General features: G+C 37.1%; 2 long non-coding RNA genes across 3 annotated transcripts; both read left to right on the top strand.

Moving 5' to 3' along the window:
• The first annotated feature begins 4,653 nt into the window (after positions 1–4,653).
• Positions 4,654–7,845, top strand: LOC107507110. Its single transcript, XR_001596083.2, has 3 exons — positions 4,654–4,785; positions 5,739–5,879; positions 6,232–7,845. It is a non-coding gene; the product is annotated as an uncharacterized LOC107507110 (long non-coding RNA).
• Positions 7,846–9,109: 1,264 nt separating this feature from the next.
• LOC107507109 lies at positions 9,110–15,399 on the top strand. Of its 2 annotated transcripts, XR_001596082.2 has the most exons (5): positions 9,110–10,802; positions 11,446–11,528; positions 12,087–12,257; positions 13,389–13,885; positions 14,045–15,399. It is a non-coding gene; the product is annotated as an uncharacterized LOC107507109 (long non-coding RNA). The 2 variants fall into 2 exon arrangements; XR_001596081.2 differs by having other exon boundaries at positions 11,446–12,257.
• Positions 15,400–27,224: the final 11,825 nt, after the last annotated feature.

The raw sequence follows: 27,224 nt of genomic DNA, 5'->3' as shown, positions 1-27,224 counted from the left end.
TAATAGTTCTTTTTATTTCAGTTCTCCTTCACTTTATTTCCAATTGACTATTTTCTTTCTTTTATTGCGGGTTCATTTATTTGTAGATGTTCTCTCAAAATTTTTCTTTTATAAATGTTTCTGTAGATCCCTAGAGGTACAGATAATGGTCAACCTATTAACCTTCAGTTTTTTAATCTATAAAACTGAAGCTCCTAAATGCCCATTGAGTGGCAGATTTTCACCTCCAACAGAACCGAACCCTGTTCCTAGACAAGACTATCATTTGTTGAGATAAGCACCTGGCACTCCTAATAGAAACACCATTTTCCATTCCCCCAGGTCTTCAAAGAACTGTTTACCTAGTTCATCACTATGCCCTTGACCCCACACCCTTTATGCAAGAGAGAGAAAGAAAGCAAGGCTGAAGCTACAATGTATTTCCTGATCTAGCCTCAGAAGTCACATACCATATCTTTGCCATATTCTATGGGCTACATAGACCAACTCTTGTAAAATGTTGGAAGAGATGATATAAGGGTTTGAATGTCAGGAGGTGGGAATCACTGAAGATCAATGGAGGCTAACCGCCTCATCTAACAGTCCAGTTTTAAGTTTTCTTTCCTGTATATTTGCATTGATTGCTGTATAAGAAATTATTCCAAAATCTGGTGGCTTAAAAGAACAACCGTTTATTTCTTGTCATATATCTATAGGTAGAAAATTTGATGAGGCTCAGTTGGGATGGTTCACCTCTGCTCCATAAAGTGTTAGGTGGGCTACTGAGGTTAGACGATCCAAGATGACCCCACTCACATGTTTACAGGTTGGTGGTGCCTATTGACTATGCGTTATTTCTTTATGCGGTCCCTCATGATTCAATAGTCTAGCTTAGGGTTCTTTACATAGAAAAGGCTATATTCCAGAAGAATGAAGGCAGAAGCTGCACTGAGGCTCTGAGACTCACCTCATGTCACTTCTACTACATCTTATTGGCCGAAATAAGTCACAAGGCTAGCCCAGATTCAACGAGTGGGAAAATGGACTTTACCTCTTAAGGTGATCATGATTTTCAGTCAGCCACATTCTTCAATACTACCGTTACTTTTCCAGCTGTATCTTATTTCCTCACCCTAGTCTTTGGTTTATTGTATTTTTCTTGAAACTAGTGGTGTCCAACCTTGTTTACCCACTGGAATCACCTGGGCAGATTTTCAAACCTGTGTGCCTAGATTCCACTCCAGAGAATAGGATAGACCTGGGCAAATGAGTTTTTTAAAAGTTCCCTTGGTGATGTTAATGGACAGTAAGAGTAGGAACCTCCTTAAAGGGGGACCAGCTTATCTTGAGCATTTTTAACATCTCACAAACCAGAACAGAAGGGAAACAGACTACTTGTTGGTTTTGTTCACTTTTCCTCACAATTCACTAGCAATGAATGTTATCAGTGAAAAAAAAAAACTGACTAGCAAGACTTTTAGAGCAGAAAGCTTTACCAGCCATTTTCTGCACTGGTGATTGTCCATTGTTTTTACTCAAAAGATCAATAAGGAAATACCATCACTAAACGATTTTGCCTTTGGGACTTCTTAAATATATATTTCTTTCTTCCTTGCAGAAATCTGACCACCCTGTGATTTTTCTAAGACAGTAATTCTACTCCTTAAATTGCAAAATAATTTAAATAATAAGAAGCGATCTTAGCATATAAACTGAAGAATCAACTGTCTCCTCTTATTTTTTTATTTCCTGTCCAAGACAAGAATGATTGCGTTCACTTTCTTTGGTCATAAAGAAGAAAATTCCCTTCTAGATGAATTCAAATACATCATTGGCTGGCTGCAATAGTGGGTCAAATTTTTCTTATGTTCACCTAGAATTCAACCAGTCGCTCTCCTCAATTAATTCTGTCACAAAACCATCCTAAATTTAGGCACACCATCCAGGCCATTATCCTTGACCTTAGCCCAGTCTTTGGACTTTTACCACTGTTCATAGCTGATGCTTTTATGAAGATTTTTAAAATAGAATTCAGTCTAAACAGATTCCCTTACCTGTTTTTCTTCTCCTTCTTTCATTTATGTCACATATGCTAATGTTGTTCATGTTTATTTTCATTCTCAGATACACACATCTGTATCTTCATACATTTCCTCCTGAGTCACAATGCCCTGAAGGTCATATCCACCAGGTGTGCATTTTTTTACTTTACTGCTGACCACTGCTAGCAGAGCAGGAAGCTGTAACTATGAAGCAAAGAGATAAAGCACATTTTTGAATGCAATTTGTATAAGTATTCTCATTCTTTTATGGCCACATATTTTAAATGTTAGAATTTAATCTCCAGAAAGATTCCATATGTCCTTTTAATTGGTCAATGAAAATTATATAATTTTCTGTATTTCCATTGTCCCCCTGGGCACCAGAAAGTTTAGGGCTAACTTAATGCTTAAACATAATTAATATAAACAAGGCAACATCTGGATTTTGAGAAGGGAGTTTTCCACATAAGACCCTTTCTGAGGCCTCAGTTTGGGGCCCAGTTATGAATACCACTAGCTCTATGATAAGTCACAAACTTGACCATATTTTTTGACCATCTGGATGAATAAAAGCCTTCTGTTTAGCACATTTTGAGTATTTAATCATCAGTTCCCCACTCACCACAACTAGTAGTGCCACAAACTTTATCCTGGGGACTTTAAAATACCTCTTGAGGATCTGATAAAACTTTTAAGTGTTGCTTTTTAGGAAAATGTGGACCATAGGAGTGAAGAAGCAGTAATAAGAAAGTAATAACCTAGTTGAACACCTATTAAGTGTGAGGAGTTTTATATATACTATATGTCATTTTCCAAACACTTTAAGCATCTGGCACAGACATTTTGATGAAGTTTAGGCTCAAAGAGGTTGTTAACCTATTTGTTCCAATCCCACAGCTAGGAAGAGGCAAAAATAAGAGAGCTTGAACTCAGGTCGTCTGAAACAAGGCTTAGGTTCCTTCCACTCTACCAAATCTCTTGTCACATTTTTTCACCTATAAACACACAACTTTTTACATGTTTTGATCATTAGACAATTAACTAGTCACTGTTTTGTAATTACTCTTTTATTTTCTTTTTAATTTTTTTCAAGAAAGTATGCTTGTTATTCTCTAGTAGATTGTACGCTGTGGAAGATATAAATTTCTAATAGATTTTTCTTTATCTTTCATAGTACATACATACTACTGGTCAACTATTCATAGTTATGGAATAAACAAAATTTTTAAAATGTTTTTGAATATGAGACTTCCTCTCCAAAATTGTTAGACTTCCCAGGTTGGTTCTGTTCAGAAAATATAAAACCTGTATTCAATCCTGACATATCTCTAAGTCATTCTGCCAACTGCAAAGTATTTCCACTAGTTTTAAGGAGAATTTCTTTCCCATACAACCGAGACATCAGGATGTGGTAAAATCATTCATCTGTGCTATTGTTCTCATCAATGAATTCTAAGGATATAGATTATATTAAGCATTTGAAATAAATCATATTAATGGAGGCAATTGGGAGCATATTTAGAAACATCGTACTTTACTGCTGCCTTTCACCAGAGTCTGGCAAATGGAAGAAGGCTGGACTCTGTGCCTCCAAAGGTAACTCAAGCTGGGTCATCTGTTTGATCTCATAGTCCACTGCCTTTAGAAATCCCAAAGAAGCCTTGGGTATCTGCAAAAGCTGGAAGTAGAATTGAACCGTGCTCCAGAAAAATGACAGAGGAAGTAAAATCTCTCGTTTTATTGCATGTAACTATTTATAGCAGCAGGCAGAATGCGACCTTACACCAAGAACATTGTTCATTCTGGACATGGAGTTTAAAGTGAGGAGAGCAAGACTGAACAGCTCTTTAGGATTCAGTGTGACTGGTTTGGCATATTTTGTTTTCATGAAATAGTGTCTACAACTTGATGAATGTTTCTCTCAGTGTCTTTGCATGTTCCCAGCCATCTTGTTTTATTACTGAGGAGTGAGAGGGACTCTTTTTTTCTGGCAAATTTGAGGCTGAATTACCGCAAGACAACAGCCTTTCATCAGTATTTGAAGAAATAAACAACTGCTCCCCACAGTTGGCCTGTACTGTTCTCTGGCAATGCAAGAAATTTATGACAGCTCAAGTGCCAGAGAGCTCCAAGGTCGCTCTCTTTTCAGCATAAAGAGAGTAACAAATTCACACAGCATCCTTGTGCTGATTAAACAGTCTGAGATGAACTAAGCACTGGGGTGAGAAATTGAGTTTTGTACATAAGGACATCTCTGTGATAGAAGAGAGGAACATCTACAGGAAAAATGGGTATAAACTGGCGTTCTTTAATTTCTTGGTTTGCTGTCAGACCCTCGCAAGTATGATTATTGTCATCTAACTAAACAGCTCCCAAAAAAGTCAGTTTTTTTCTCTTAACAGAGAAAGTTGGTTGCCCTTGTTTTGCTTGAGATGTCATATAAATGCCAGAAATAGGGCAATTTCTATAAGACAATTTTATCACTTAGCGCCATTCTCAAACTGACCTGATCAAATTGCATCAATTTGACCCTTTCTGTGCATAGGATACATATTCTGGGACATCATATAATCACTACTTTTAAGGAATTTACAACCTGCAATGACTATTATTTTCCTAGGGCTGCTGTTATAAATTATCACAAAATTGGTGGCTTAAAACAACAGAAATCTATTATCTCACAATTCTGGAAGCTAGAAGTTTAAAATCAAGATGTCAGCAGAGGTTCTAGGGGAAATTCATCACTTGCCTCTTCCCACTTCCGGTAGGTATTGGCATTCCTGGATTTCTGGCCACAACATTCCAGTCTCTGCCTCTGTAGTCACATGGCCTCTTCCTCTTTGTGGTCTCTTATATGATATTTTCATTGGATTTAGGGCCCAAGATTATTTCATCTTAAAATACTGAGTTTAATTACATCAGCAAAGATCTTTTTTTTTTTTTTTTCAAATAAGGTCACAATCACAGTCACAGGTTATGTGGTTTAGGACATGTATATAACTTGTGATGTCACCGTTCAATCCACTACAATGATCAATGTGCTCACAAAATCAAGTGAAATAGGACTGTAAATGTCCCTTAGAGTCACAACTTTTCTGCTTATTTCTTTGGATGAGAATTGAAGAGTAGAACAAAGTTGAAATGACAGTAATGTAGATCCAAAGTGCAGGCAATGAACTGGCTTGAGGATATTTCTGCAGTACACATTACGGGCAAAAAAATATATATAAAGAGTGGAGTAGGAAAACTTTTAGGTAATTAATTCCCTTCAGTTGCCTGAGAGGGGAAAGCCTAGCACAGCAGGGAGATACTATCAAGAGGTAGATAAAAGGGTAGATGTTTCAGGACTGGATCGTTCCGTTTACAAATGCATCAAAAATGACTTTTTCCTAGCTCTTGAGTTGAAAGCCTTTGATGATTAGAAACAGGCAATGCTCTTCTAATTTTTATATTTTCTGAAGAAAACTGTTTTCAAATCATTTTAAACTAGTTTAAACGTGATTATAAAATGCGGTGAGCCTCTAAGTCCTTAGTCTCTAAGTTTTAAGAGCACCCTCCCCAAGTACCATCAGCTCTGCATTCCCGTGGTATCTGCCAGGTGAGAGAGAAGATAGGGAAAGATAGGATTAGATGCCGAAAAAAAAAAAATGGTGAAAATGCTTTTCCTAATGGAATAAGACTATGCCTTGCATTATTCTTTTCTAAAATTTCTTCCAGGCCATGCCGGCAGAATATAAAGTATCGTGTTCTTGGGCCCATTAAACGCTTGGATTCAATGTGAGACACCCTCTGGGGAGCTGCTTTTAAAGTCTGAAATCTTCATGGCCCTCCTACGTACCTGATGTTCTCTTGTTGCAGGTATTGGATTACGTGTTTATCATTTGACCACATGGGAAGAAAACTTTATTTGTATTGTTCACTACTAAATTTCCCAGCACCCAGAACAGAGTTTGACACAAATACACATTTGATAAATGAATGATTGTCCCAGGTGTGTTGGACAGAAATCTGGGGCTATATACTGACACTTTTCAGAGGTTATTGTTCAAATTAGAAACTAAAGTAAAAGAAATAAATCGACTTCATAAATTCTACTTTAAAAATAGTTTGAATATATATCCCCTTCGTAATTCTTTTAGTCAATAAATATCCTCTACATAAAAGAGAAGAATTGGTGTGAAAAGATATCTTCTTTCTGCTATTTTTACAGTGGATCTTCCTTTATGCTGTTGCTGCTGCTTTTGCACGCCAATACCGGATAATCAGATGGTTTTCCAACTCTACAAGTTGTAATAAACCAGGAGAAAGAACTTGGATGTGAAGCTGTGGTGGCAGTTCTGCCTTTCCTCTGCGGGTAGTAACAGTGCCAGGGATGTATTGGAAGGTGGAACACCAGCTGGAGGCATGACTCAAAAATGAGTGGGTGATAGCCTGTTTCTGAAGGGTGTTCCATGTGATTCTTCTCTCTTAATGGGAAAAAATAGACTTCTTGTAAAAGGATTTAGTTTTATTAAAATAAACATCAACTCCCATTCAATTATTAAATTGGTGGGATCCCATATCTTATGACACATCTCAATTTAAAATACTTTGAGATAACTCAAAAATATTTAATAGGATGGCCATAGCTCAAGTGCCTCTAATAGGATGGCCATAGCTCAAGTGTCTCCCTGATGTAAGCAGACAACTTATGTCAGGAGTTATGCCAAATACTATTCAATATTAAAGTGTTAGACCAGGGCAAAGATATACAGATGTCTGTCTCTGCAGTTGACATTCCACCAAATCTTCTTGGTTACAGCCAGCTGGTCTTAGGGCATCTGTTACCCAAACTCTTTTCTAATTTCTGTCAAAGTGGCCCAGGCTGGACTGAAGCTAAAAGTTTAACATATTTACTGTTTAAATTCAGACAAAACCATCCCAGATTCTATTTCAGGAAGTCACTGCATGGCATGTAGTTCATACAGCTCCTTTGAAAATACACGAGGAAAGTTCTGCCCCTTCGGGCACCTACAGCAGTCACATCTCACTGTGACTAGTGAGATGTCTGGTTGAGATGGGGCAGAGGGCTACAAGGTGGGATGGAAGAGTAGAAAGAGGGTACAGCATAATCTCATAGATAGATGGAATTATATTGCTAAGGATGGTGAGACAGTGACTAGCTGGACAAAACGGAGAGGCCTAAGGGGCCCATGAAGTTACCCTGGCACTTGTGAGAACCAAGTGGAGGAAATGGCTCTGGATAAAGTACAGTCCAAATAACCTCTGTGGAATATCAGGCTCCGAGCAGGAGAATCGAATCAAAGAAGGGAAGAATGATTTACCGAACCCGTACACAAAAGAAATGGGCTATAAGTAGGTTGGAATAGAGCCATGTCATTGATAAATACTGATGAACAGTCAGTGGTTTATTACAGAGCATGAGGGGAGAGGGGAATGTGAGCAGCAGTTCAGTGAGGTAAAGATTGTGAGGCAATGCCTATTCCATGAGTATTTTTGAGGTACTCTATGGTGCCCCCAATACTTGTGGAAAGGGGAGTAATATTCTGCCTCAATTTAATCAAAGATATACCAGTTAGCAACATTTGGCTGTGTTTATTAATATGACACTATATGTGCTTATTTATAGTTTGGGGACATTCAGATTACTTATTAAATCCATTTAATAGACATTATAAAATAATTTTCCCAACTTTGAACAGATAAATACATATCAATCTCCTTAATGGAAACTGACCTAAATGTAAATATACAAACAAAAAAAATGACCAAAAAAGTTTAAGGCAATGATGTTATTTGAAAAAAAAATGACATACAAGATGAAAATAATGAGGAAAAATAAATTAAGCTTTTCTTAAACCTAATGAAATTTTGCTTCTCCATTCATCATTTTTAAATTTGCTTGTTTCAAAAAAGAGTTTTTAATTAACTGAATTTCAACTGAATTATTGTGTTATTAAAAATAAGCTTTACAGTTTTTAAGACCCAAATAAAATGTTATCAATATATATAGCTTGATATTATCCATCAATTTAGCTGCAAAAGAATCTTAACATTAATCACTAGAAAGTTTAGTCCTGGAGAAAATTAAACCCTTACTGCTCTGAATTTCTCATCACTCAGCATTCTTAAAATATGTGTAATGATATACATACTCCGAAATTAAGATTAAGAATCATACACCCCAATATAAGGTCCTTGCTGTTTTGAAAAGTAAATAGCTAGAAAAATTAGATTGTGTTATGTTCACAACTCTGTGGCTAATACTAAAATTACTGACTGGTATACTTTAAATAGGTGATGTTTATGATATGTAAATTACATATCAATAAAGCTGTTTTTTTTAAAAAAAAGTTGAAATCTGAATTTAAAACTTGACATTGTTACTAAACAACTATAGGATATACAGTCATTATTAAAAATTCAGTTATTTTGAATCACTGATCATTAATTTTTAAAAATATTAATTTAATGGAATGTTATATAATGTCAGAAGAACACTTAGAAAGGGGATCATCTTTATACTTGCTTTTTAATTTTTAGTGTGACCTCTAGCATTTGAGTTACTAGCTGTACAATGCTAAGTTAGTTTTCAAATTGTGTAATTAGAGGACATCAAAAGATAATATTTAATTAAATATTACCCCTAGAATCAAAGTATACACACCTCATATAAAGTCCTTTGCTTGCACATTGAGAATTTAAGGTATTTGGTATTTTTTCACTGCTTTAATTACTGTATAAATTGTTTCAATAGTGGTTTCATTCATCTAAGTTATTTTAATATTTCTTATTTTGTGACTTTTTAAATAGTGGAGCAAATGGAAACATCAAAAATATGAATATATGATTATGAACCTATCTACTAGGACGGGGTGGGGAGGGAGCGACACCACCAAAGTGCTGACAAGGATATAAAGCAACTAAAATTCTCATTCATCGATAATGGGTGATGCAAAATAGTAGAGCCACTTTGGACAGCAGTTTGGGAATTCCTTATAAAGTTAAAAATACATTTGCCATATTACCCAGCAACCCAAGTGAAGTGATTATCACACACACACACACACACACACTAACACACACGCGCACACACACACACACACACAAATGCATGCAAATGTTTATAGTAGCTTCATTTGTAATTGTCCCAAACTGGAAACACAAGTGTCCCTCCACTGAAGAATGATCGAACACAATGTGGAACACCCATTCAGTGTAAGATCGACTGCTCAATAAGAAAAAGGAATCTACTATCAATATACTTACAAATCAATAATCTAAAATTCATTATGCTATGTGAAAGAAGTCAAATTCAAAAGGCCGTAATTTTATTAATATTACATTCTATAAAAGACAAAATTATAGAAATAGAAACAGAAAAAGTGATCAGTGGTTTCCAGGGGCTGCAGGTGGGGACAAGAATTAACTATAAAGGGCATAAGGAAATTTGGAGGTGTTGGTGCTATTCTGTATATTTATTGCAGTAGTGGTTACGTAACTCTAGCATTTGTCAAACTCACAGAACTCTACACAGAAAATAGTGACTTCTACTCTATGTAAATTATACCTTGATTTTTTAAAGTGAAAAATAGGACTATCAATGAAATATTGGCTAATTCTTTAAAATGATGTCTGAGTTAAGAAAGAACTTAAAGCAAACAAAAACAAGTAACAACCTATCAGAAATCATATCTTTTATATAATTTCTTAGGGGATACTTTCACACGTCAGACTGAGGACTGCAATGACAATGCCAAAGACATGCTAAGGGCACAGGGGACCCAGTGAAAGTCCTGCAGCCTTTTGTCATGTGGTTCTGGGAGAGCCAAGCTTTAGTGCTTAGTGCTAGTGTCGTGTATGTCTATTAACTTCCCTCTTACGCATTTATATGGACCACACCATGAAAAATTGAAAATATTGCCACTCAAATCATTTCTGTGCTCTGGGGTTGAGATTAAAGAAACTGTGCAGGGGACACCCTTTTTCTAAGCTCTTCCCCATTCCTAGGAAGGACCTTTAGGGGACATAGCTTCTAATTTTCCCTGGTGAACATGTTTGAAATTCTGCTGTTTTGGGTAGTGGCTCAAGAACTCCCAGAAGAGGGAGGAAGGGATCCATAACATAGAGAGATGCTGGACATTGCCCACCACTGGTACCATATCGATTAAACCAACAAAATGTGTACCTCTTGATTAAAAAAAAAAAAAAAGTAGAGGGTAAAGAGGTAGAGGACAGCAGAACATTGTTAAAATAATGCTCAGGGTGGTGTCATTATTCTTATTTAAGGGAAATCAAGGAAATGCAAAGCTTCGTTTGCATGTATACATGCCTCCTGTCATTCATTTGCTTGGTTGTGAGATACACACACACACACACACACACAAACAAACACACACACTGTAGTATATATATCCTTTTGGAAGACATTTCTTAGACATAAGTATATACATACATTGAGGCTTGAGGATAACATTTTCTCATACCTTTTAGAGAGCATCTATCTGCTCTGCCTTCTGGCACTGTAGTAAATCCTTTGTATTCATTCACTCTTTTTTTTCAACTTCTAGTATCATTTATTTTTTCCTAGAATCTGGATACAATGAACTTTTTAATCTTTAGAGCAGCTGTTCTCAAAATGTAGTGCCAGAACCCTTGGAGGCTGTCTTTCACAGGATCCAGGAAGTCCTCACTTTTTCAACTACAAATCTACGTGAAACTGGGTTTTCTTTTATACTTCTACCAGAACAATGTATCACAACAGATTGAATGCAGAAGCAGGTAAGAGCATCTGGCTGTCTTATATTAAGCCAGACATTAAAACAATAACACTCTTCTTGCTAAGTTTTTTGGAACAAATAGTTATTGCTCTTAAGAAATATATATTATTTATGTTAGCATGCAATAAATGTGTTATAATTTTTAATAAAATAATAAATACTTTATATGTCTTGGTTTAAATTTCTAATATGGTTATTATCAATAGCTATACCTCATATCTAACAGAGTAAAAGCTCTTTCAGGTTCCCAACAAATTTTTAAGTGTGAAAGAAACCCTGAGACCAAAAAAAAAAAAAAAGGGTGGAGGTGGAGGGGTGGGGGAAGGAAAGAGATTAAGAATTGTCACTTAAGAACAATTCTACGAAATAGGTATAAGTTAACTCCATTTTCAGATGTCCAATATCTCACAGATATTGAAAGAGCTGCCAGAACCTCAAAACTATACTCTCTCTCCTATAACATTCCGTGTCTATTCGGGGTCATTTGCACATGGTACTTCGCTTCAAAAGAGCATTTATGCCTTTTAGATTCTCACCACAACAACCTGTTCATTTGGGTGTGGGGGGCAGGGAGATAGATGGTCGGCATGAGAAACCAGTATTCCCAGACCATTCACTCCCACTCTTTCCCAATATTTCCTCAGGACAATTGATGTAGCTTCATTGATATGTTAGAGGAAGATTCACAGAAAGGAATAGGATATAATGTCTGAGAAGCTGTGGACAGGTGAGTTCCTGTCCCTACCTAGAACCCTTTGCTTTCCTGATTCCATAAAATCCACTCTCTGCCTGATTCTTTATGGATGATTGTGTATCGTTGTGAAAGAAGTACAACTTTGCAGTCAGCTGGCTTGGCTTTGTATCTATTCTTCTGCCTCTTAGCAACATTTTCTGCTTGGAACAAGTTATATTTCCTCTGTGTGCCTTAATCTCCTCCTTTGTAAAAGAGGGTGATGATATCCACATGACAGAAGAGTTGGGAGGATTTAAGAAGCTAACATAATTAAAATGCTTGTAGCAGAGTAGACAGGGAGGAAAAGCAGGCATCCTTGCTTCTCATTCCCCCTCATTTCTTCTCTCCTAAATGTTCTTCTCTCTTCTCCATGGCGACCTAGATGAACCTTGAGGTTTTGTGATTATCATTTTTGTATTTTCTTTTTTCTTCGAGGGTGAGGGGGAAGTTTACATTTACTTCACAAGTGTTTTTATAGATGTCTCAGATGTGCCCGGTTTCTTTGATGTGTAAAGTATAAAATACTTCTCTATTATCCTATTTTCTATCAAGAGACCTCTTTAAAGTAGGAAGAACTTATCCTCATTTCATTATTGAAAAGCAGAGTTCCATCAGAATAAAGACAGTGCCTGAGGCTGGCTGGATCTCAAGAGTAAACTATCCTCTCCTCTTCCTTGCTCTTCTTCTTCATTACCCCTCAGCCTGAAGCAGGACCAAGGTGAGGTAAGTAGTGCATAATGTTAGAAACCTCTTGCCACTTCTATAGACTGTCTTGATGATATTCCTTTCTATCTCTTATCTATTTCCTAAAATAAAATGACAAAAAGCAAGTGTTTTATATTAGGCAGTCTTTTAAATTCTCTAGCCACACCAAATAAAGTTTGAACCAAGTGAGATTTCTGATATTCAACCATTTTTGACCTACAAAAATGGTAATCTCAACCTAATAATCTTCAGGCACAAGAATCTTTAATGTGTTATAGAGAGACCAGCTACCTTAAGATAGCTGTCCATCCTAGTGAAGAAAAATACAGATGAAATAGTCTCCAGGAAAATAATTTAGGGGAATATAAGACACAGGAGAAATATTGAGTCATCTCAATAGTTGTTTTAAACCAAGTAAAAATTAAGAAAACTTACCTTCCTTGGGTCTGTCAATTTTTCCAAAAATGTTGGAGTCAAAAATGAGATATATAAAGAAGGACTTGTAAATTAGCATGCCCACTCCTCTGTAAAGACTTTATGAACATTAATGAGAATAGAGTCCCACTCCAGCTATACATTTTCATTTTTATCAGGAATAAAAAGTGCTGATGGAAGCCTCATCATTACTCCTTCAGCCTCCATGAAATATTAGCAAAATATTTCAGTTTTATCTTCCTTCCCACTTCATGACTCAATAGCTACTTAATTCAAAAACATCATGCTTTAGGAGACTGAATCCACTTCAAAGGAAAGTAGAGTTCCTTACTGTAGGAGAAAAACATAAAACCAATGTTATGTTTATTATTAATGGAACTTCCATGGTAGAAAAGAGGATGCAATATTATAATTACATTTTAAAAGTTCTTTATTCTACCAAATAATTTATGAGGCACCAACTCATTCTCTAACCCTTACAATTTGAAAAAGATTTCTGGAAATATGGTCACTTAATTATTAAATATTCATGTATATTACAACGGGGTTGCTTTACTCAATCAAGTTGCACTTTTTATGAAATTAAAAGTATAGAATTATTAAAATAATTCACCTCTTTTGGTAAGCTTAAGAAATAGGTAAGAATCAAGCCTGTGCTATAAAAGGAGTAGATAATTTTACTTCATTCAGGTAAATGTTCATTTGGTCTTATAGAAAACTGGACTTGGCATTTGTCTTTTGGAACCTCAGTATTTCTAAGAGATTTGTACTTATGAAACTGACAGCATACCCAGGCCTCTTTGAATCAACCACTCATATCAAGATTATTCCTATAAGCCATTATCAGGGTGGAGATAAGTAAATGTGAGTAGCCAAGAGCAATTCATATATACCAATTAATCAAGGCATTCTTTTCTTTTGACAATCAAAAGTAGAGATCCCAAGAGAGCCTGTGCTAAGCCTGATTTTGATTATATTGTATGGCTCCTCTTCATCAATTAGAGGACCTTGCGAAGCATATACTTGTCTGTTACTGATAGGTCAACACCTGAATCCTCTGGCTCATGACTTTCTAAATGGCAATCCATCTCGCAAAATATCTAAGAGCTCCCACCAAGAGCAATCAAGACAAATGCCTAGGAAACGAAGAAACAGTGGCTCTAAAACATTTCATTCTAAAGACTTTGAACATGAAGCTTATTTCAACAAAGGTAGGTGAGGTTTTGCTGCAGTAAGAATAACCTCTAACATTCAGGGGCTTAGCACAAAGTTATTTCTTACTAATCCTAAATAGGCCATGAGTCAGAACCACTGTCGTTTTAGGCTGCATTAGTCCTATGGCCTCTCCATGCCACCCTTTGCTTCCACAGGACACAGGGAGAAGAGATAACTCAAGGGTCAAGCATCACCAATAAAGTGCTACAGCCTGGAAGTCACACACAGCATTTCCACTCACATTTCATTGGCCAGACAAGTCTCATGGGCATGCCTAACTCAAAGCGGATGAAAAGGAGATTGTCTCATGTGTCCAGACAGGGAGAAGAACTTAAAATATTGGTGAGGCATGCTAATGACAAAGGCAAAGTATGAATTGAATAAATAAAGACTTCACCTGCATTTAAAGTCTAGGATTGGAAATTACTAGAATAAATCCATCATCAGAGAAGAGAAGCTCAGAGGTGATTTACTTTGATAAATTTAAGCCCTTCTTTAATAAAACAATTTTTATGCTACTCCTCATGTAACTCCTGTATATGAAGTAGACGTAGGGATTCATTTGATTTGCTGATTCTGTTGAGGCCACATCCCTATGAAGGGGCTGGGTATTCCCAGTCTCCTGGGATGAACACTATCTCTTAACCTCAATTATGGTACCTCACTCATTACACAAAAGTAAAACACAGTTAAAAATTAGGCTTTTCTCCAAGGGCATAACGCACTGTTAATAGTTAACATGCTGCTTTATTAAAAGCAATACAAGGTCTCTTCCCCAATTCTGCTCAAGTAAAGATCTGTCAAAATTAGCCTTGGAGCACTCATCAAATTTTGTCACCCTCATAATTTCTTTTTTTAGTGATACCTGAACATCCCATGTTACCTTAGTTCAAGGACAAGCAGCTAATAAGCATAAGTTGATCCAATTTATTTAAAATAAGCTGCATGAGTGACCCAAATGTGATGTCCTATTTATTGAAGGAGAAACTTGCTGCGTCTTCCTGCTCACAGTACTGTACAGAAGAGAGATGTTGTCGGCAGGCAGGGGACAGAACAGAAGACGGTAGAGAGAAAATGAGTTAATGCCATAGCCAATGATTCTGAAAAAGCCTCCTGGTCTGAAACTGATGACATGGGGTGAGATAAGTTGAAGGATTTTAGTACATTGTGTAAAGGGGCAGTAAAAAAAAGGTCAGGTTAAAGCAATCAGTAGAATTTACTCAAACATCTGTAGCTTCTTAGGGCTTTTAATGAGAATTTCCATATTAACACTTGGTTTTACCAGGGTACTGCATAATTTTCTACTCAATTTACCCCTGACAGGTTACAGACATAACAGCATTTTTATCAAATTGACTTTCCATAATGTAGAAAGACAGGAAAGTTTTATGATATTCTTTGTAGAGTAAAGGAGAAAGGATGAGAGAATAACTTTAAGGCAAGGAAACGAAACCAGGCTCCTTTGAATATTTATCGTACTTTTTATTTTTTCATGAATTTTTAATATTCATCAAAAATACATTAACAGTTCTGTTTCACTTCAGACTGGAGATCATTTACAAAATAGATAGTGATGTTCAGATCTAAACTATGAGTCTCTACCTCAGCAACAGAAATTAGTTGGGCTTAGGAAATAAATCCATTAGCTCATTTATGAACTGACCATGTGGATTTATTTTCTAGTTTTCTTACCAGAAGAAATTCAGAAGAAATTCAAGAATCTTCTGAAGAATGAAACATTTTAGCATTGAATCAAAATGGAGGAAACTGAGTTCTTAGATTCGGTAGCCTAAACACCATTAGGTCCAAAAATTTTCATCTATGCTGCTTCCTAAAAGAAGATGAAATAATGTTCACAGGCTAGGTCTGAGTCACATGCTCTACTGCTATTACTAGGGATAGAAACTCCACCTTCAATATCTGGATGGAAAATGTTTAGGTGTGCTTCCCCAAGGAACCAGTCCATTGGACTCATTATTCCTATGTTGTGCCCCGATTCAGAGCCCCACGAGCCACAAAGGAAACAACAGCCGATGCAATCACACAAGGGAGTTTATTAGTGAGCTAGCTCGGACCCAACTCCATACACAGCCAAAGCAGTATGCAGAAGAAGGGCCCCTTCCTTAATCTTACAGACATATTTAAAGGGAAAAACTACCACCTGGGGTGACAGGTCTTGGCTTTGCAGGATTGGTAAGTCAAATTTGACCTTTACAGATATTGGTGGGCAGGTAGCTGCAGGGGAAGGTCTAACTAGCAAACAATAGAAGTGGAATTCCAGGGCCATTCTTACAGGTCACACATGCATTTATACAGTAATTTCCAGGAATGGCTAAAATGGAGGCCCGTCACAAAATGGAGTTACTTTGGTTCTCCTGGGAAATAATATATCTTAGGTAGAATCTGTACTTCTAATTGTTGTTCTTCTTCTCTCAAATCAATCTGGTTCAATTTTGTCTTTATGTAGGAACATTTTGATTTGAAATTAGCTTATGCTAGAGTTCTCTCAGAAATTTTGATTCAATTGGTCTTGGGAGGGTATGCAAAATTGAGGACTAAAGTCATATTATTCTTTTGTCAAAAAAAAAAACAAAAAACAAAAAAAAAGAAGCAGAAGTAACTGACAACTTAAAGAGACCTAAAAAAAGGAAAAAGAAAAACTTCCACATATAATGATTATAAAAATGTTAATCACAAATTATACATTATTTTAATCACTCAATAGCATAAACAATATGGAAATTGTTTGACCCCGATGATTGGCACTTTCTTCTTCAAGTGGTCTAGGAGGTCAGCAGATTAGACCAGCAGTCCTAGCTACGACTCGGCCCTGCATAAAACAATATTTTGATAGTCAAAGTTAGATAAAAGCTCTTGGCTAATTTCCTACTTTAAAATTAATCTATGAGAAAAAGTATAGAAGACACAATTTTGGCTTAAGAGAGAGTAAATAATGCTAAACTTGATAATATGAAAGCAATATGCATATCTGGAGAAAAATGAAATACAGAAAAGAAGAAGGAAGAGTAGGCAGATATGGTGCTAAAGTTGATATAAATAGAAATATAACAGAAGCAAGCCATCGAGCTAAAACAATGAAACTACCATCCATGGGAAATTGGGAATAAAGTGAGTTAAGCCCTCATCTTTCACAACAGTGAGTCAACAGACTTCATGTACAGTTAATAAGTCAAGAAATAATAGATGTGTTACATAAAGTTAAGGAAGAAACTAACAGAGGAAAAAAAAATACAAATAGGAGGTAGGACAAGAGAGGGAAAGAATGTATCTTAAGCTCTTAAGTACTCTTTAGATTTTAACGCCATGTGCTTTTAGTTTTTTAAAAGAAAAGAATAAAGAAAGGAGCAAAGAAATAATTGGGAAACATATTATATTGATTTACAGCACAGGCAGGAGTGGAGAACATCCATTTATAACTCTGGCAGTGCAGAGAGCAGTAGACAGAAAGGAGGTTTCACAAGCATACACTTTTGGCCTCCACTGGGACTGCAGGAGAAAGAAGGGAGCAGAGATGGGCAGGTGTAGACTAGAGAACGGGCACAGCCTGGAACTCTGGCTTTGCCATTCCAGTTACGAGCTTTGGTCTCCCCAAGGAAGGCATTTGCAACATAGACTTTAGAAGCCCAGGCAGATACACCCAGAATTTATCTTGGTGCAGCTGTGCTCTTTTAAAGTTAACTCTGCATATTCAAAAAGACATGAATCACACATTCAAGTCAAGTAATTCATGTAATTAAAGAAAAATGATCTAAGGATAAACAAGGGGGCTTCCTCTTGAGGTTGTGAACAAAAGTCTGATGGTTCTACTGGATGGAACACACTGGGGAGTGCTCAGAAAAGTGAAGCCAGCTCAGAGAATACAGAGATCGAAAGGAGCCCAAGAACTTTCTCGACAAAGATTCTTAACCTTGATAGAATGCTGGGGTCCATATACTGCAATGGAAAAAAAAAAAATCTTTGTGTTCACTAACCTCTATCTGAAGTTTAGTTCCTTAAACTGAGAATGAAAGCAACCAACTGCAAGAATGCTAGCAGTCTTGATACCTTGACACCCATAAAAATGGCAATTAATTTTATATTACATTATTGTTGCTACAGATATCTCAAAATATGGTTTGTATTCATTATTTCTTCACTATTACAATAGTTCATATATCCACTAATGGATCTTCTTATTTAATGTGTTAACAAATAAATGCATATGTTACTCTATCCCAGATATGTTTTTAGTATTTTATTACTCTATTTCAGTAAAAGCCATTTCTTTTGTAACTTTATTTTATTGTAAACATCTGAAAATTAATTCTGAGCAGAAGTCTATAGATTTTATTAGATTTCCCCTGGGGTCCATGACACACAAAAGTTCAGAATCTCTGGAGTTACACTGTATTAGTTTTCTATTTCTGTGCAAAAAAAAAAAAAAAAAAAAAAATTACCACAAACTTAGATCCTCAAAGACCACAATTTATTATCTACCAGTTTCTGTGGGTCAGGAGTTAGGACACAGTGTAACTAGATCTTCTGCTAGGAGTCTCATAGATTAAAATGAAAATGTTAGCCTAGCTGGCATTCTCTTTGGAGTTTTAGCTTGTCATCCAATCTTCTTTAGGTTGTTGGCAGAATTTAGTGACTATTGTAGGTCTGAAAATATCAGCTCTTCAAGGCTGTACGCTGTTTCTCATCATGTGTGATTCTCTTCACAACATGGAATTTTGCTTCCTTCTACATCAGAAGAAACTGGCTTTTTTCTAACTACTTCTATTTCTGACTTATAAACCCTCTGTTAGGAGCTCAGTTGATTAGGTCAGGCCCGCCCAAAATATTCTTTCTTCTGATAATCTCAAAGCCAACTGAGGGAAAGAGGCTGGCAAGGAGAGTTTCTAGGCTTCAACACCTACCATTGGCAGTTTCTGTTAAGAACTGTGTCCCTTGAAATACTTGCTTTGCCTAGCTGGCAGCCATCCCCTGATGAAGGGCACTTTGCCTTGCTAATACAGCAAGGCCTCAAACAACATCCTTTTGTTTTTTCAACATCTTTTCACTGTAACACTGATGAGATGCCATAGGAACTTAACTCTTGTTTATATCAATTAGCTTATGGTAAAATAGGTTTTGTTATAGGTTGTTTTACTTAAAGTCTCAGACCCCATCGATGATGTTAAGTGAGGACTGACTGTATCACACTGGGAACAAGTACAGCAGCCACTGAGGAGGGCTACAACAGCATACAGGCACAAAATGCTTGAGAAAGGGGGAAGCCGAAGGGTTAGGGAAACCTTGAAAAGTGGAAGTTAGGTTTGTAGTCCCAGATGTCATCTATTTGCCAAAGACCCATACTTGGCTCTGGTGCGCTACCCAAAATATACAGGGTAAATATTGAAGGCTCCAGAGGCTGATTTTCACTGGATGTCGCCTCTGCACTGTAGTGACTCAGAGGGCACAGGCAGAGCTGCAAGAGAACTAGACATTCACCTGACAGTTGGTGGGCATCCAAGAAAATTTCCACGTTTTTACCTTTAACAAATCTTAGACTAAGCTTTGACTTGCTGCAGTAATAAGCTGACTTCAGACTGAAAAATTTAATAGTTGTGAACACATTTAACCTCCACTAATGAATTAAGCCAGTGTACTGCATACTTCTGTTTGTTAGATCCCCACTCTAGGCCTCAGCTTTGTCCCAGCAAGAAGCAAACCAGGAAGTTCAGAATGATTCCAATTTATGCTTCCTCAGTAAATAACATACTGTTCAAACTGGCTTTCTGTAGTGAAAGGTGATTCTATACTTAGACTCTGTCCTAAGGATTTGGGATTGATGAGCGCCCAATTAGAGGACAGCTTTTTTTAAAAGACTATGGAGTGATCAGACTTTCAGTTACATATGTTTTAAAAATGTCACCCTCATTCTAAAGTATTACTCTTTTTTCAGAGCATCAAGCATGCCTGAGTGAGCTCTCCCCTCTTCAAAAATAGTTCGCTGAGTTTCAAGTATCATCAGGCATATTGGGAAAAGGCAAATTTACTATTTAGTAAATAACTAATGTCATCAGGAGGGTTTGTGTTGTTAAAGAGAGAGAGAGAAGAAGATACATACACACAAAAGAGAAGTAGGGGTACTGACAGATAAATAGGTAAATTTCATGGTATTAGCTTTTTCTGTTTCTCAGATCCTGCTGGCACTCTGATAAACTAAAGGACCGTTCCTTAAATTAAAATTTATAAATGTATAAAGTAAATTGCACAGTGGATAAAAAGTAAAAACTGAATTATACTAAAATTTAGTAACCTAAATATTAAAAAACAAATTTGTGGTATATCAATGTTTGTGCTTCTTTATTGGCATATTAAGTAACAAGAACTAGTGAAAAGTTTAATAATATAATTGAAAGTAATGATTAAAGTAAATGACACTTTATTATTTTCTTTAATTTATTTTTTATGGTGACATGGGTTAGCAAAATCCAGTAAGTTTCAGGTGTGCAATTTAACAGTAAGACATATATATTTATGTGTATATATGTGTGTGTGTGTGTGTGTGTGGTGTGTGTTCATTGTGTGTTCATCTCCCATAGTTAAATTTCTTTTTGTCATCACATATTTGATCCCTTTTAAGGAAATGACATTTTAAGATATATGGAACAATTATATTTTGATTTTAAAATATCTGTGACTTCTATTGATGTCAAAAACCCAGATACTGTGAATTATATTGAAATTGGTTGCCTGTAAATATAATCGAAGAGAACGCTGAATTTCAGTGAAATAAAGATGTTTTACTTTTTTTCTTAGACATTCATGGGCCCTCCTCTCAACTACCCAATTTAGGTTGTAAACTCCAGGTCAAGAACCAATGAAAATAACCTGGTCACTAAATTAAACCATTCATGTGAAGAAAGTTCGATTTTCTCTTTCATTGACTAGATTAAGCTGATAATTGTTAAACCCCATTATCTTTTCTGCAGTTTCAAAGAGTTTAATAATAATGAAGAAAAATATTGTATAACCATACTGGATAAGTAAAAGAGTAGAAAACCCTATTTAATTTTAATTCTGCCTCTATGAAGTCAACAATATGCACAATATGCAAATGTATGCAATTAGTTTTTGAATTAGCATATTGACCCAGAAGCATTGGCACTGGCAACAAAATAAAAATAAAAATCAGAACATAGTTTTTAAGCATCAGGAGATAGGAGGACGTTGGCTTGCTGCCTAGAGCTCAGAGTGTGCCTTCTACAATTTTGTCTGTGACAAGAGAGCAGAATTTTTGCCCTGACCTACCATTGCTTTCCAAACAAAGTCCCTTTTCTCTAGAGAGAAATTCACAGCCAACCTCCATATGGAAAAGATCCAGGTTATATTTTTGAGTAATTAAGTTCATTTCATATTATCATACTTAAGGAAATTCTCAAATACAAAAACACACATTTATAATCACATTTGAAGTAGAGCTTATCATTCTCATTAAAGATATTTTGCTTTATGAAATAATTCCCTGTAGTGTTATTAATTCAATCAACTCAATGAATGTCCACCTGGTGCCAGAAACCCTGCTAGATAACAAGGATATAAGAAAAAGAAAAATACCTTGTCCTGTTATTTGGTGGAAATTCTCTGAAATGAGTTCACCTGTGCTCATTATTGTTTTAAAACTCATTGTGCTTCACAGAGACACTGTGTTCATTGGGCAGGAGAACCTGAAGGCAGAGCTTTAAAAGTCATGTTTCATTGAAGACAGTGATTGGACATAAACATCAACTTCAAGGTGGGCATTCAGCTAAGACTATGCCCCTAGGATCACTTCTTGGGAACAGGGATTTATGGAAGGGACACATTGCCACAAGAAATTCTAAGAGAAAAAGATGGAATGAGAAGGAAGATAGTGGGCCTGCCTTCCCTGCCCCGGGGGACAGTGAGTGTATACCTTCAATGCATCTGGTGTGACTATATTTCTCCTAGAAGTTGGAGAAGGAATGATATGTTGCACTCAGACAAGGAAGGGCCAAACAGATCTGCTTAAACAGCCATAGGGTGAGAGGGGATCTTGTCAATGTGAGAATGCAAAAAAAAAAAAAATATATGGGCAGTGTGGGGGTCTTGGAAAGCTCATTTCCTGAACACTCTCGAAGGCAGAGAAGATTTAGAGAACATTAAGGTCACATGAGTAGTCAATGCATGTGCACTTGTTCAGGAACACCACTCTTGTGTAACACGAAATGTACCTTGAATGAAGATGTTAAATACGTGATTCCAGAAATAGACTCTTAACAAAATGATTGAAACTATACAATTGACAGTTGTGCAACAGACTGTGAAAGATTGAAAATGGTGTGTGACTGTGTGTCTTATATCCTCACACTGTGAGGGTGTTTGGCTCATCACGTGCTGGGAATTAAGCAAATTTCTTTTTCAGTAACACGAATCACTTTCCTAAGTTTTATCCCCAAAGAAATGGCTTGGCTGGTTCTCCCCAAGACAAAACTGCCTATAGATTTTGCATTCCTAGCAATTTGTGGTAGAAGATAGGCTCTTGGTCTTTGGTCAGGATTTCATGTCTCTAGAATCTTAAAGAAAAATGCACTACTTGAGAGATGCTCATTGATTCAGAGTGTCAAGGTCATAGCCAAGGGCACCTGGGCAAGAAATACCAGGATAATTTATAAGGTGGAGAGACACAGGAAGCCTGATCATATTACAAATTTCATCTGCCTAATGCTCTGAGTTCCATGTTCTAAAAAGACAAGAGATCTGCTATATAATATTGAGACACACAGACATACATTCACACACTTCTGACTTTTTCCTAACGTAAGAAAACCCCAGTTAGGCAGGGGGGAAAAAAAAAAAAAAAAACTCGTGAGAGAAAAAAATGATGTAGTATGTTATAGGCCTTAGCAAAGAAGAGAAATCTATTTTAAGACCTTAAATTTGCATTAACAGAAGGCAAATAGGGAGGAATATAAGAGCAGCAGCAGCAGACATGAAAACCATGAAGTAGGGGGGAGGAGGGGACTGTTTCACATCCCCTGCTGTTCCTCCCTCTGGATCTTTCCTGATCCTTATGTGAGGGAATGTCTGTATAGGAAGTCTAGGGAACAGTGGTTTGGGCCTGGAAATGGGGGCTTTCGAAATTACCTAGAAATTGCATGTTACTAACACAAATGTTTTATTTAGATTTTATGTTTCGGATTGTCTTCGTTCACATTCCCCTGGAATTCTGAGGGAAACAGATTCTAAGTCAGAGATTTGCACTCAAAGGATTTTCTGGGGCATGCTCTTGGGAGGTACCTATAAGGAAGTGAGAAAGCTGGGAGTAGCCAGAGAGAAAACCTGACCTCCTTGTGCATTTACAACATAGGCCTTGTCCATCCTGCAGGAAGGTCTGGAGCTGGCATGCTCTACTCAGTTGTCCCAGTTGAGGCAAAGGGGTGAGGTCCTTGTGCTATTCATTGCTCAGTCCTTGCCTCTCCTGCTTAGCCTTAAGGAAGGCAGTCCCCTGAAGCCAAGGGCAATTTCCAGTGAGAGCCCCTTTGTGAACAGTCAACAACTGAAATTCCTTAGAGGTGGAGGTAAGAGTATTGCCCTGGAGAAGGAACCTGGGTGATGCTCCATAATATCCACCAGACAGATCAATAAAAATGAGAGCATACTGGAAATTGTGGAAGCCCGAAGGCCCTCCTCACAACCCTCCACCTCTTCAGACTCTTAGGCAGGGTTCCAGAGACAGCCAGGCTGGGAATAATCAGTGCCTGGCTTACTTTAGTTAAAGAACAAAATTCGACTGAGTAAATTTGGAGATCTAATTGGTTTTCTTGTCCAATTCATGAATTGAGCAGCATCCCATCTATCAACTAGAAGGGTGCATAAAGGGTTTGTACAAAATGGAAGGTTTTAATAGGAAGAAGTATGAAGCAGACAAGCTATTAACAAAAGAAAAATAATTAATTTGGGGGGCGGTCTGGACACTTTTTCTTTAGAGGAAGAGAATGGGAAGGATTTTGTTTGTTGTTGTTGTTGTTGTTGTTGTTGTTTTATCATGCTGATTGCCTCTTCTTTCTGTGGGGGACTCATGTGACAGATTATGTTACTGGTGCTTTGGTACTTGACTAAAAATTCCATACTGGTTGATTAGAATTGTGTTTCTGGGAGAGGTTGAAAGTGCAATTAGATCAGGTATTAAATTTAGGTTTGGTATCATATACTTTTAGAATCTATGGTCAAAATGGTATCATGAGTCACACTATTTTGAACCTATGGTTTTCTCTTTAATACACTGATGTCACCTTTAATATGATCCACCATCATTATTTCCATTGACCATTAATGGTCACTCATATTGGATCAAGAACTGCTCATTTATACCTTGTATCCCCAGCTAAATGATTCTGATCACAATTTCCAATATTTCAGGTGAGGTTTTCCCATATCAACCAGGACTTCTCAGATACCAGCTGGGCTCTCTACGATTTAACTCAGTTCTGATAATATCTACCTATAGATAACATCAGATTACACACATTGAGAATTCAGTCCTATAAGCCTGCCCCCTTCTCCATTTCAGACACCAATGTTAAGTTCAAATTGTCTCCTTGCTTCTGACCAATCAGCTACAGGTGGGAGGTTCCAACAACCCTGGGACTGGTTAATTTGCTAGAGTGGCTTAGAAAACTCATAGAAACATATGCCTACTAGATTACCAGTTTATTATAAAAGGATATAACTCAGGAATAGCTGGAAGGCAGAGATGCATAGGACAAAGTGTAAGGAAAGGGCATGGAGCTTCCACGCCCCCTCAAGAGCACCAGTCCCCCCTGAAACACCATGTGTTTGCCACCCTAATAGATCTTCTAATTATATAAATTTTGGGGGGTTTATAGAGGCTCTATTACATATGCACGATGATTAAATCCTTTGCCATTGACAAATGATCTAATCACCAGCCTCTCTACCCTCCCAAAAGGTTGGGGAGTGACTGTAAGTCTCAACCATCTAATGACATGGTTGGTTCTCCTGGCAACCAGCCCACATCTTTAGGTTGTGGTCAAAAAGTCATCTCATCAATATAACAAGAGACACCTTTATCATTGTCATCACAGGAAATTCCAAGGGTTTTAGTATTAGAAACCTTGCGCCAGGAATTAGTGACAAAGATCAAATATATATTTCATATTATAAATCATAATATAACTCCAGCTCTTAGGAGTATAGCTAGATTCTGACTTCCTCCAACTAGTCTCTGAGTCTTCTTGTATGACAATGTTTATATTGGAAGGGTTCAAAAATCTGCTACATACCTCTACTTTTTCAGCTAAGAGAGCTGAAGGGAATCAGTAAAGGCCATGTGGTAGGTATTAATGTCAGCTTCCCACTATTGCGGGGAATGAAAGAGAAGAAAAAGCAGGAAAGAACCTTGGATGAGGACTAAAACTTGGACCCTTTAGAGACTAAATATTAAGAAGGGCTGAGGAAGGATGAAGCTCAGTTACTACTTACAAAAGTTACAAACTGTGCCACCTAATTCTCCTCATTTACCCCAACTTTGTGGCTTATGCCCTAGTAGAGAGCATTTTAAAACATTTTTTATTATCTACATGGTATGAATCAGCTATTTCCTGATTGCTGTGAGTCAGCTACACCTAAGATGATCCAACATTCCTATTTGCCTGAAACAGTACCATTTCATCCCTGAGATTCAGGCTTAATTACTAAAATCATGTCTTTTCACTTCCCAAAGAGGCCTTGTTTGTTCAATATGGTTACCTGAGCTATAGCTAAGTGGTGTCTTTAAGAACCTACAGCTTCCTAGCTCTGTTTTCCCACACCTATATGTAGGCCTGGGAGGCCTCCTCCATCTTCTCTTCTCTTGCTTGGACTCAGAGCCACACCACAGTTGCCAGTTTCCCTTGCATATGTGTCAGAGTTCTGCTTATTAATGGATGTACATGGAAGTGAGATCACTGCTTCCAGAACAGGTACTTCAAGTCTGGCTTAGTACAAGCCTCACTGTCTTTTCCTACAGCAGAGTGGGTAATGAGAACCTAGAGAAGGGAGGAGCCATGAGAGAGAAGGAAACTGGGCCTTTGAATGACTGTTTAATGCCTACCAAATTACATAGAATTAAATGATCTTCTTTTACTGTTTTAAGACACTGATATCTGAGGTCACTTGCTACAGCAATTAAAGTTCACAACTGAATACTTCTCTCCCAGATCCCAATCTGTAGTCTTGGCCTGGCTTTTCTAGAAGCAGAGCCTGAGACAGAGATTCAGGTACAAGTAGCTTACTAAGGAAAGATTCTCAGAAGAACAGTGAGGGAAGCAGAAGGGTGCAGGAGAAGGAGCTAAGGAAGAACATGGTCTCCACTGGAGTTTAGCTTTGGCCTGATCCATGAGAGCTTCTGAAACACTATGGAGTTTTGCTCCTTTGAGGCATGAGAGTTGGCCTGTCTCCCCAATGATATCAGTTCATCATTGGCTATGAGGTATCTCTCAAGGAGCCTGGAAGAAGAGAAGACATTAGTGGCTCTGAGCGCTCTGGGTTAATTTTTCAGTTGGAGGATGAGACATGAGATGGGAAGCTGTGAGACTTCAGTGGCCAATACTTAAAGCATCTGGGGATGGGTACATCTGCCTGGTAAAGGAGATCTGAAAAGGGCACTACTTCTCTTCATTTACCTGCCAGTGTAACTTTAATTCCCAGCTCAATCTCTCCAAAATTAATATTTTGATTAAGAATTAAGAAAGCCTAAGAAGACTTAAAGGGAAACATTTTAAAATCAAATGATAGAGTTCTTAGTTGTAAACAACTAAAATGTTTCTGGTTAACAGTAGAGGGATTTATTAGTAACAGATTATTGGCAATGGAGATTTTTTGTTATCAAGCAGCTCCAAAACTTGCTGGAAAGTATGGAGAATTTAGCCTACAAACATGACAGGAACCAAGAAAGGTTGGGTGGAAAGAAACACAGTCCAAGTTCACAACATCTAAATGAGATGACACTGTGGCACCAATAGCACTAGACACCATACTGCCATCATCTCCAATGTTACCCTCTATTTAATCTACATGGGAAAAGTTTTGTACAGCATTCTACCCATCTACCCATCTGAATTTAGGATTTACAATAAGAGATAGTTCAATTCTTAAGATAAAAAGAGCAGAAGTATTAGCCATGAGTTAGGTAGAATATTCTATTCAAATGTCTTTCCCTCCACTTCATTTGACTGTTGAAGTTTTTGGAAGGTTAACAAACCCCTCTAACAACATAAATAACCTTAACATTTTTTTCTTAACACTTTAGCCATCAAGCTTGTGTCA

This window comes from Rousettus aegyptiacus, unplaced genomic scaffold (genome assembly GCF_014176215.1).
Source record: "Rousettus aegyptiacus isolate mRouAeg1 unplaced genomic scaffold, mRouAeg1.p scaffold_m13_p_12, whole genome shotgun sequence".
NCBI classification, from domain to species: domain Eukaryota; kingdom Metazoa; phylum Chordata; class Mammalia; order Chiroptera; family Pteropodidae; genus Rousettus; species Rousettus aegyptiacus.
Note: the sequence above shows the minus strand (reverse complement) of the source record. Positions and strands in the feature narration are given on the sequence as shown.